At 46.3% G+C, this 9,943-nt stretch overlaps 1 pseudogene across 1 annotated transcript; it reads right to left on the reverse strand.

Moving 5' to 3' along the window:
• Positions 1–7,299: 7,299 nt before the first annotated feature.
• LOC306653541 (ras-related protein Rab-5A-like) lies at positions 7,300–8,454 on the reverse strand (annotated as a pseudogene). The gene is made up of 2 exons: positions 8,068–8,454; positions 7,300–7,984 (listed from the first exon to the last, which is right to left on the reverse strand). The product of its transcript is annotated as a ras-related protein Rab-5A-like (transcript).
• Positions 8,455–9,943: the final 1,489 nt, after the last annotated feature.

A 9,943-nucleotide genomic window follows, 5' to 3' on the forward strand; every position in this document is an offset into this window, starting at 1 on the left:
AGTAGTAACGGTCAGGAAGATGACCAATGGTCAATGGGCCAGGCCATCCAAGGACAAAGTGTGAGCCTGCCTGGGTCCTAGAGAAGGACAAATGTGGCGGCTGGTAGAGGAGTTTCCATGGATAAGAAAGTCACCTTCTGTCTGGTGAGAGGGAACGCACCATGGTGGGGTCAGGGCATGAGCCCACTACCTGGTCAGTCCAGGTCCCAGGGCTGGACACCCCCTGTGTAATCTGCCTCCTTCAGAGCAGCTGGGGACAAGCTGGGGATAGGGAGCAGGTGGCACAGTGACTCTCAGGATTAGGGCAGGTCCTGGATCTAAGGATTCAGGAGGAGAGGCCCCCTGTCTCCAGAAGGATATCACCCACCCATGGGCTTTACCAGATTCCTTCTGGCAGCACAGTTGCCATGGGAACCATGGCTGGAGGGGAGGGACCCCTGGTGCTGAGCTCAGGTTCAGCCCTGAGAGCACACACTACACAGAGATGCAGGCAGACAGACAGACAGAAGGTGCACAGAGACAAACTGGTGTCCAGAGCCCCTCCCCTCCCCTTGGCAGCAAGAAACATTGAATCTTCAGGCAGCACTTCCAGGACGAGGGACCCACACGGGCAGGGAGCTCCCTGCTTAGGCACCCCTGCCCCAACATAAGGAGCTCCCAGGAGCCAGGCAAAGGAGCAGAGGAGGGCAGCATGAGAACCTGGCTAGAATTCCCTCAGAGAAGGACCAGGCCCCCAAGAGCACGTAAGTGGCCAGGTGTGAGGTGGCACATGCCTGCAATTCCAGCTATTTAGAGGCTGAGGCAGGAGGATCACAAGCTCAAGGCCAGCCTGGGCAACTTAGTGAGACTCTTTCTTAAAATAAAAATTTTAAAAGGGCTGGGGGTATAGCTCAGAGGTAGAGGGCTTGTCTAGCAGGTGTGAGGCCCTGGGTTCGATTCCCAGCACCTCGAAAGAAGTGTTTTGAAATTTTTATTATTTATTTATTTATTTATTTATTTATTTATTTATTTATTTATTTATTTATTTATTTATTTATTTATTTATTTTGCGGTGCTGGGGAAGGTGTTTTGAAGTTTAAAATAGCATATATAGGGAGGAGAGATTCAAATGGAGGGAGGAAAGGGGACCCCATGTGAAAATGGGGCTCACAGTCCACCGCCATCAGAGCACTGAGGGCTTACTAATCAGAAAAGCTGCCCAGCACTGAGAATGGGGTGCACATCCCGCCCCCAACAGCACCATCCCTTGAGTCTGAGCTTCCCGAGGGGTGACCTCTCACTTGTCTTTCCTCTAGCAATCAGCCACGGCTGCCGTGGACTGCCAACGCTCACAGCCTCCTGCCTCTGGGCTGCTGCCCTGAGCACAGCCACTGGAGGGACTGGGGACGAGGACCAGGACACCAGCATCTTCACCACGGCCTCTCGATGAGCACAGAAAGGACAGAGGCCAAACCCACAGATGCTGAAGGAGGACTGTGGCCTCAGGGGAAAGCCAGACACAGCCACCAGGTGTACCTGGGCTGAGGAACCCAGGAGAGGTGACAGGGGCCAGAGGACCTCTTGCTCCCCATGGTCCACGTGGGGAAGCCACCTCTGCTCTAGGGGCTGATTTCCCCATAGAAATCACCTTATTCGACCACTCCAGGCTGCAGGGGCTGCACAGCCCCCACCCAGCCCACTGGGCTGCAGCCCTACACTTCAGATGCCAGGAATATGGTCATTGGCTGTCCCTCCCCCTCGGGGACCAGAGTAAGGGAAACTGATTCTTCTGATTACCTGTTGGTTGTCATATGCGTTCTTGTGATTCTCACAGGTTTGAAAATGGCACTTCTAAGGAAAAGGTTCAGTCATTGCCCACAGCAGACCCCGCCGGACCTCGTGTTGGTTCTGCTCCACCTGGAGCTGGACCCTGCTGCAGGCCTCGTGCGGTCAGACTCGTTACCGTCAGGAGCAGCGTCCTGGAGGCCAGACCTCATGTGACTCTTGCCCAGACCACCTGCCTGGGAGAGGAAGAGACCCAGGGCTGGCCACAGACCTGCCCTCCTGTCTGCCTTGTCCTCCTTCAGACTCCAAGTTGGAACCAAGATGATGAACACAGAGGAACCCTGGCAGCGCTGGCACAGACAATGGGGCCCGCAGGAGCCCAGGGCCACTGGCTCGCCCTTCTCCACCTCCAGGTGCTGAAATGCTGATTGGATGCTGCGGGTCCCGAGGGAGGTGCCCCTGTGCGGTCGGGCTGGGCTGGCTCCTCCTGGAATGGGGCCTGCCCCTCCCGTGGCCGCTCAGGCTCAGTCTTCTGCACTGAGGAGGCTGTGGTGCCAGCGGCCATCCCTGCCTGCAGCAGGCCAGGACCTGGAGGCACTGGAGAGATCCTGCACACTGTCGGCTGCCCAGGAGACTTCTGCCCAGCAGCGTCCCTCTGTTACCTGCCAGCAGGGGCCCGACTCAGAGACCTGGAATCTGGACACAGCCCCGCGGCTCTGCCTGCCTCCTTTCCACTGTTCTCTCACCAAAGCCTCATCTTCCTGCACAGTGAGGTGGAGGGGCATTCTGAGAGCAGGCGATGGGCCAGGGAGGGAAGAAGCAAAAGAAAACCAGGTGGCCACAGAACGTGGAGTCGAGTTTGGTGTGCGAAGGCCAGCGTGGCCTCGGCTGGCTGTGTGATTTGGGGCAGGTTCAATGAATCTCTCTGTGCTGTTGTCTCTTCAAAATGGTGATGAGCACCCACGCCACTGACGTGCTGGGGTTTCCAGTGAGTTTCTTGTGCACCAGGCGCCAGTGAGAGCTGCTGCCGTTCTCGTGTGCTGCCATGTGGCCACTGAGCAAGGGACACCTCAGAGCCCTGACAGTCCCTGAGCACCCCTGCCTCTGGCTTTAGGCTCATGTGAGGGGAAGGCCAAGTGCTTTCTTCAACAGCCACCAGCTGGACACACTTCAGTTCCCTCCAGAGTCTAAAATCAGAGTCCTTTTGATGTGGCCAGTGCCCCTGATGCCCAGAGAGAATAGCTTGGTGAAGTTATTGGTGTAGCATTTTGGTTTTGTCTTAATAGAAAAATAAGTCCTTAAAATTTTACATTGCCCTGAAACCGTAAGCAAGTTGTGACCCCCTGAAGATAAGACCTATCTTCACACCCAAGTTCAATTCTAAGTCTTCCTCTTTCAAAAAGGTGAGAGTCCTTGCAGGTGTTAGGGTGATTGGAGAATTTAGGGCCCTAAGCCAATTTCCGTGCTTGGTCTGATGGGTCAATTTGGGTTTGAGGACCTCTCTCTGGAAGCATTTCATGACCAGATCGTCCTGGAGATGGTATCATAGACCTTGGTCTTCCATATATTTCTTTTGTTGAGCGGTGACTTTTTATCTCATTTCTTCTTTCTACAATTTCTGTTGTCTTCTTGGGTTCAGTTGCAGGATGTAATTGAGGAATTACAGTCTGCCTGGGTCTCACCCCACTGTCTCTCTGTGCTCAGATCCCTTTCTGCTCATTCTCAGGGCCTGGCAACCAGGACCTATTGTCCCCTCTGGTGACTGCCTGTCCAATAGCCATCTCCTGCTCTGACTGCTCCTCAGTGAGACTTTCTCTCTTTTTGTGACTCACGACTGGACATCTGCCTTGATCTACTGTTGTTGTCCCAGAAGCATTCTCTGCCGCCTTCCGGTTCCAGCCTGACTCCCACTCCATTGTACCCACTGCTCTTCAAATAGGGAAGGAAGTGTTCCGACATTTAGAGGTAAAAATATTAGAACTCTGAGAGGGTGTTCCTCTCAGGTTGGGCAGAGTTGGTAGTGTAACCCCTGAAACTGGTTCTCAACAATATGGCTGATTCTGATTCCCAGCAGTCACTTTCGTTCAAGAGTCTCTGTTAAGTGGGGCAAACAAGGACTAAAGAGGGGCCAACTGGTCCTGCCCATCCAGTACTCATGGCCTGAGGTTTCCATGGTGATGGTAAATAAGCCTCACCTGCTGCCTCTCTGAGCACTACTGCTTGTCCCCCGTCTCCCTGTCCTGTGCTAAATGCCTGGTCATGATAGACTCCAGGGGAAACGGAGCCTGTGATGAGGGGTCTGGCCCCAGGTATGGAGTCACACAGGGACCGGAGCTCTGAAGCTCTGAATTCATGGGCTTCAAATCATGGGAGCCGGGTAGTAATGCCTGGGATGGGGGCAGTGATGGTGATTAGGGTCCAAGTTTATATGTTTGGAGCATCCAAGTGTTCGTGTGGCAGATCTGGGGCCTGTTGGAGAGAAGATGGGTGCCAGAAGTTTGAGAACAGGGAAGATATATGGATAAATATGGTGTCTCCTGGGCACTGGAGTGTTTGGACAGAGGCCCAATCTTGGCTGCAGGGACAGTGCTGAGGGGACTCAATCACGGGTTGGGGGTAGTGTCAAAATCCAAGTCACGCTTCCGCATGTCTTTAAAGAGGCAACTGACTACAAAGCTTACAAAGAGCAACGTCCTCCTCTTTCCCCTTCTGCTCTCAGGCAAGAGCATTAATGTTTTGTTCTAAAGCAAAAAACAAAACAAACGCTTCATCTCGTGTTGCCCCTGATATTTGTCACTAGTGTCTCTGTGTTTGACTTTTAATTCTGGAGATGAGTGCTTTGCTAACTTTTTGTAATTTGATTGAAAATATTTGGTTATTCTTACCATTTGCCTTGTGGTAACGATTTTGCCCCCTCTCTTTTTGTTGGTGAGCATTTTTTGCCGGTACTTTGTTGTTTCCTTGTTCTGTCTTCCTCTCTCTGGTTCTGAAACTTCCCACCGGGATCTGTCTCTTTAAAGATTCCCACCACTGCCAAGCTGGGGTCCAAGCCTTTAACACACGGTGTTTGGGAGGACATTCTAGAGCCAAACCATAACAGTATGTAAATTGCAGTGAGTATCAGTGAGTATCAGTGAGCTCCCAACTCTCATCTCCAGAAGCAAAGCACCCTTCATTACTCTTGCCTGGCTCTGTGTGTCTCCAAACATCTCCCTCTTTCACAAATAAACATTGTCTTGAAGTTTATGCTTATTGGTCCCTTGCTCTTTTTTATACTTTTACTACATTTGGGGCATATCCAGAGAACTGATTTCACTATTTTTGCATGTCCTTGAACATTACCTATAAACAATTTGGTCTGTTTGTCTTACATAGCTATTGCTCACTAATGTTGCATAACAAACTTTCCCAAGGGTCCGTGGGCTGCCACCAGAAACATTTATTTCACTGCCATGCGACCAGAGGCAGGTGGGGCTCAGATGGACTCGGGCGTCATCTAAGTTGGTTCTACAGGCCTCTGATCTCTTTGGACCAGTGGTTCCCAGAGTCATGGTCTTTGAGATCAAAAGGTAAAAGATAAGGCCAAACGTGCAAGTATGTTTTTAGTGGTTTTTGGTGTCATTCCATGAATCTCATTGGCTAGAGCAGATCATATGATTCAGCTGGTCAAATAGTGTCACAGAATTACATGTGCATTGTTCCACTTTGCATATGTAGCTTATTCCTTTTCACTAATGATTCTATTTTATTGTAAGAACCACACTACAATATTTTTTCTCAATCTTTATCTCTTGCTTTGTTTTTTGATACCAGGGATTGAACCCAAGGGCACTTAACCACTGAGCTACATCCCCAGCACTTTATTTTGTGACAGAGTCTCCCTAAGTTGCTGAGACTGGCCTTGAACTTGTGATCCTCCTGCCTCAACCTCCTGCCTCAGCAGCTGGGATTACAGGCATGCCTACCATGCCTGGCCTCCTATCCCTTTGAAAAAAAATTTTTTTTTTTTTATTTTAAATTTTGAGACAGGATCTCATTAAGTTGCCAAGGCTGGCCTTGAACTTAAACTCCTCCTACCTCAGCCTCCAGAGTCAGTGGGATTATAGGCATTCACACCTAACCCATCTCTTAACATTTTTAGTTGTAGATGGACACAATACTTTTGTTTTTATGCAGTGCAGAGGATTGAATCCTGTGCCTCACACATGCTAGGCAAGAGCTCTACCACTAAGCTATACCCCAGCCCGTGGCCCGTTCTCTTAACAAACTTTTAAAAAATTTTTTAAATTAAATTTTAAATTTTTTAGTTTGTTCTAATAGTTATAATGACAGTAGAGTGCACTTAGACACATTGTACACAAATGGATCACAACTTCTCCTTCCTCTGGCTAAACATAGTACAGAGTCCCACCTGCAGTGTAATCATACATGTATGTAGGGTAATAAAGTCCCTCTCATTCCACCATCCTTCCCATCCCCACACCCTGTTCTTAACAAACTTTTGAGTGGCTTCTAGGTTTTGTCAATAAAAGTAATTCTATTTTGAACAATCTTGCCAATATATCCTGTGGCAGGTATGCCAGAATTGCTATAGATTATTTAACTAGTTAGCATAATTAACCAAATTTTAAAATAAAGTGCCCCAAGAAATGACTATTGGGAGAACAGCCCCAACCACAGGATTGTAGGGGTTCTTATACTAAAAATTACATCAATCATAAGTGTCTGTTGCTATGATTCGAAATTACAAACTAACATCATGAGATCATCGACAGGGGGAAGTGGGTCAAAATGACCCTTACCTAGGTACAAACCAAAAGAATGTTTACTAACATCCACATAATCACTGTTCACATGGTACATTGTTTAGGAGCAATAGGCATCAAAAGAGAGGAATTCTTTACTACATAGGAGTTGCCATTGTATATTATTAAACATGTCACACCAAGTAACTGATGATGGGTACAGAGGCGGGGTGTTCCCATGGAAGAAGCTTATTTCCTACATAACATGGTTCCCATGGAAGAAGCTTATTTCCTACATAACATGGAGTCTCAGAGCAAAATGGAGTCTGTTCAGTCATTTCCCTTAGAGTCTGGCCTATAACATTCTCATGGAGTCAGATCTGTCAGCCCATCATAGTTTCATTTTTGTTGAAGAGCTTACATGAAGGGAACACTATTTATTAAATTGTATTTATCAGTTTTCATACTCTTAAAACAAGATGGGGGTTACATTTGCTTTTTTACCCCATTTAAAAAATAGTGGGACTGGCTATAATTTCAGTGCCACTAATTTCTTTTTTTCTTCCTGGAGATGTGGGACAGTTTTCTTGTGGTTAATTTATTATTAAAATGTGAAATGTACATTTTAGATAAAAGAAATTATTATTTGCCTGGATATTGCAGCTAAGCATAAACATCTGGAGAATCCTAAAAATGTTTTTCAAAAGCCCGAATTAATCATTTCCAAATCTTTTCCATAGATGACTACTGCTGCACTTTGGAGAAACTGGATGGTTAGTTGTGGTCCAGTCACTTGTCTTTATCCCTAAAGATGAGATATGATTCCCTCATAACTTTCCAGTGAAACACGTATACACATAGTTCTCATCTCGCCTTTCTATTGTTGTGACATTAGTTGGAGGGATACATGCATGTTATTAAAAATTAAGTTCAAAACACATAAAACAATTCTGAATTAGAAACTTGACTCTATCATAAGTCTCTTCTTTTTGGAAGTCATCCTGGTCCGGTTAAATGCTCCAATCCTGCTGTTAACAACATTTAGGAAGCTGAATACTCCTGCTAGTTCAAACTGGAGGTTTAGTTACTACAACACTGACTCCTGGTTGGTTGTGTAGTTTTAGTAAGGTCTACCCCTCTTCCTCTAGCAGAATTTGCTCCGGGATTCTGTGGTTCATTCTTTGGCAGCTTTTTAGCTACTGCCATGAATATTTCATTTACATTCACTGATGTTTTAGCTGATGTCTCCATGAATAATAAACTGTTGTCATCTGCATAGGACTGTGCTTCCTGAAAATCAATAGCTCTTTTATTTGCTAGATCAGCCTTGTTTCCTGATAAAGCTATTACAATGTTAGAACTTGCTTGCCTCTGAAGTTCTTTGACCCAGTTTTTGGCTCCTGCAAAAGATTCCTTTAGTGATATCATATACAACTATAGCTGCTTGTGCTCCTCTGTAGTACATTGGTGCTAGGCTGTGGTATCATTCTTTTTTGTTGTTTTTTTTTTTGAGGTTCTGGGGATTGAATCCAGGGTCTTGTGCATGCAAGGCAAGCACTCTACCAACTGAGCTATATCCCCATCCCTGTGGTATTGTTCTTGACCAGTTGTACCCCATATTTCAAACTTTACTGTTGTGTCATCAAGACACATGATTTGGGTCAGTAAAGCAGCCCCAATAGCACTTTCTTAAAATTCATGAAATTGGTCTTTCACGAAACGAAGCACTAGGCTTGATTTGCCCACAGCAGACTCTCCCAGAAGTACTAGTTGGAACTGGCATATTTTATTTTCAGTGTTTGGACCATTCTGTCTTGTTGCTCCTCGATTAGCCATGTCTAAATTTGAAAGAAGTTTCTAATTTCAGACTTCTAAATGCACTTCCAGGATGCAAAGTGTCAATATTTTTTCTTTCTAGAGGTAAAGAAACCTGAGATTGCTACATGCGGGGGCCACAGCTTCCTGTGGTAAGGCCCAGGCGTGGCCTGAAGGACGAAGAAGGCTGTAGCTGTGGCTGTGTCTCCTCCTCATGTCACTCCCCTTACACTGGACCTTAAATAAAATCTTGACACATATTTATTATTTATATAACTATGAGTTGGTTTGGGCAATCTTAGATCGACACTTATATATCAAGGAGTAGAATTGCTGCCTAAAAGGAGAGATTCCCCCTTCAACTTTAGTTGACAAGATCAAACTGTTTTCCAAAGTGATTGGACTGATAGCTACCCCTAATTCCATCCAGAGCAACAGATTTTGCCAAGTAACAGGCTGGTTCACAAGCTGCCCATTTTTTTTTTTTCCCTTCATCAAATTAAGCTGCTTCCTGCAAATGAGTTTATGAAATCTCACTGGGCTTCCCTCACTTCTCCTCACCCCATGTTCCAGGGAGGGAGTTGGTTTTGTGCCTCCCTCTTCTTAGAGGGAGCACATCTTGCAAACATCTGCAATCTGCATGCTTGGGCATCTTGTAGGCCCAATCTCTGTGGTTTTGGCTTCTCTTCTGCTTATTCTGTGGCTCAGCATTTCAGTTTTCATTCTAGATTATTTGGAAATGGGTGGGTATGTGAGTCAGAGCCCTCCCCTGGTATCTGCAATGACAAATATATACACAGAGTTACACTTGAGAGCTGGCTTTGTTGAGGGGCTGGGGACGAAGGGATGAAAGAGGTTTTTGATTCAATCTGTCCTTTCTGCCTTTTGTATCCCCAAAACCAGTCATTACACCCTCAGCTCCCCTCCATCTCTCTGCACCTCCACCTCCACCACGCTTTTTGAAAAGTCCTTTTCACCATTAGATTTTTAGTTAATTTCTGATTCTTCCTGTTTAAGCCTATATATTTTTCCATTCTGTGCTATCCAAGACACACCAACAAATATTTGCAGTGTGTCATTTAAATTCTATGAGGGGAGTGAGTGAGCCAGAGACCTACCCCTAGTGATCTCCCACTTCCTGGGGGTGAAACTTCCCTGCTCCAGACCTCCAACCCATCTCCTCACTCAGCCTTCCCTCAGACTCAACTCTATCTGTGCCCTAAACAACATCATCCATGATCCCTCTGCCTTTAGTGTAAAAACCAGTTCTCAAATTCTTACAGTAGGAAAGGAAAGAAGGTCTGAGAAATTTGATCAATAGAGTTATGATTACTTCATCGGATTATTCTTTCTTACCCTAATCCCCTTGTGCCAATGTGGCTGTGCTGGTTCTTTGACTACTGACTGCATACCATCTTTTATCCAGGCCCCGGTGCTGCAAGCAGAACTGGTGTTGGGATAGGAGTTAACCATTTGGTGTTGCTATAACCAAATATCAGACAGGGCAATATATTTAAAAAAAAAACCAAAAAAACAAAAAACAACTTTTTTCTGGAGACAAAAACAACTTTTTTCTGGAGACAGGGAAGTCCAATATCAAGGTTCCTGAATCAAACAAT

Source organism: Sciurus vulgaris (assembly GCF_902686455.1).
Source record: "Sciurus vulgaris genome assembly, chromosome: 2".
NCBI classification, from domain to species: Eukaryota; Metazoa; Chordata; class Mammalia; order Rodentia; family Sciuridae; genus Sciurus; species Sciurus vulgaris.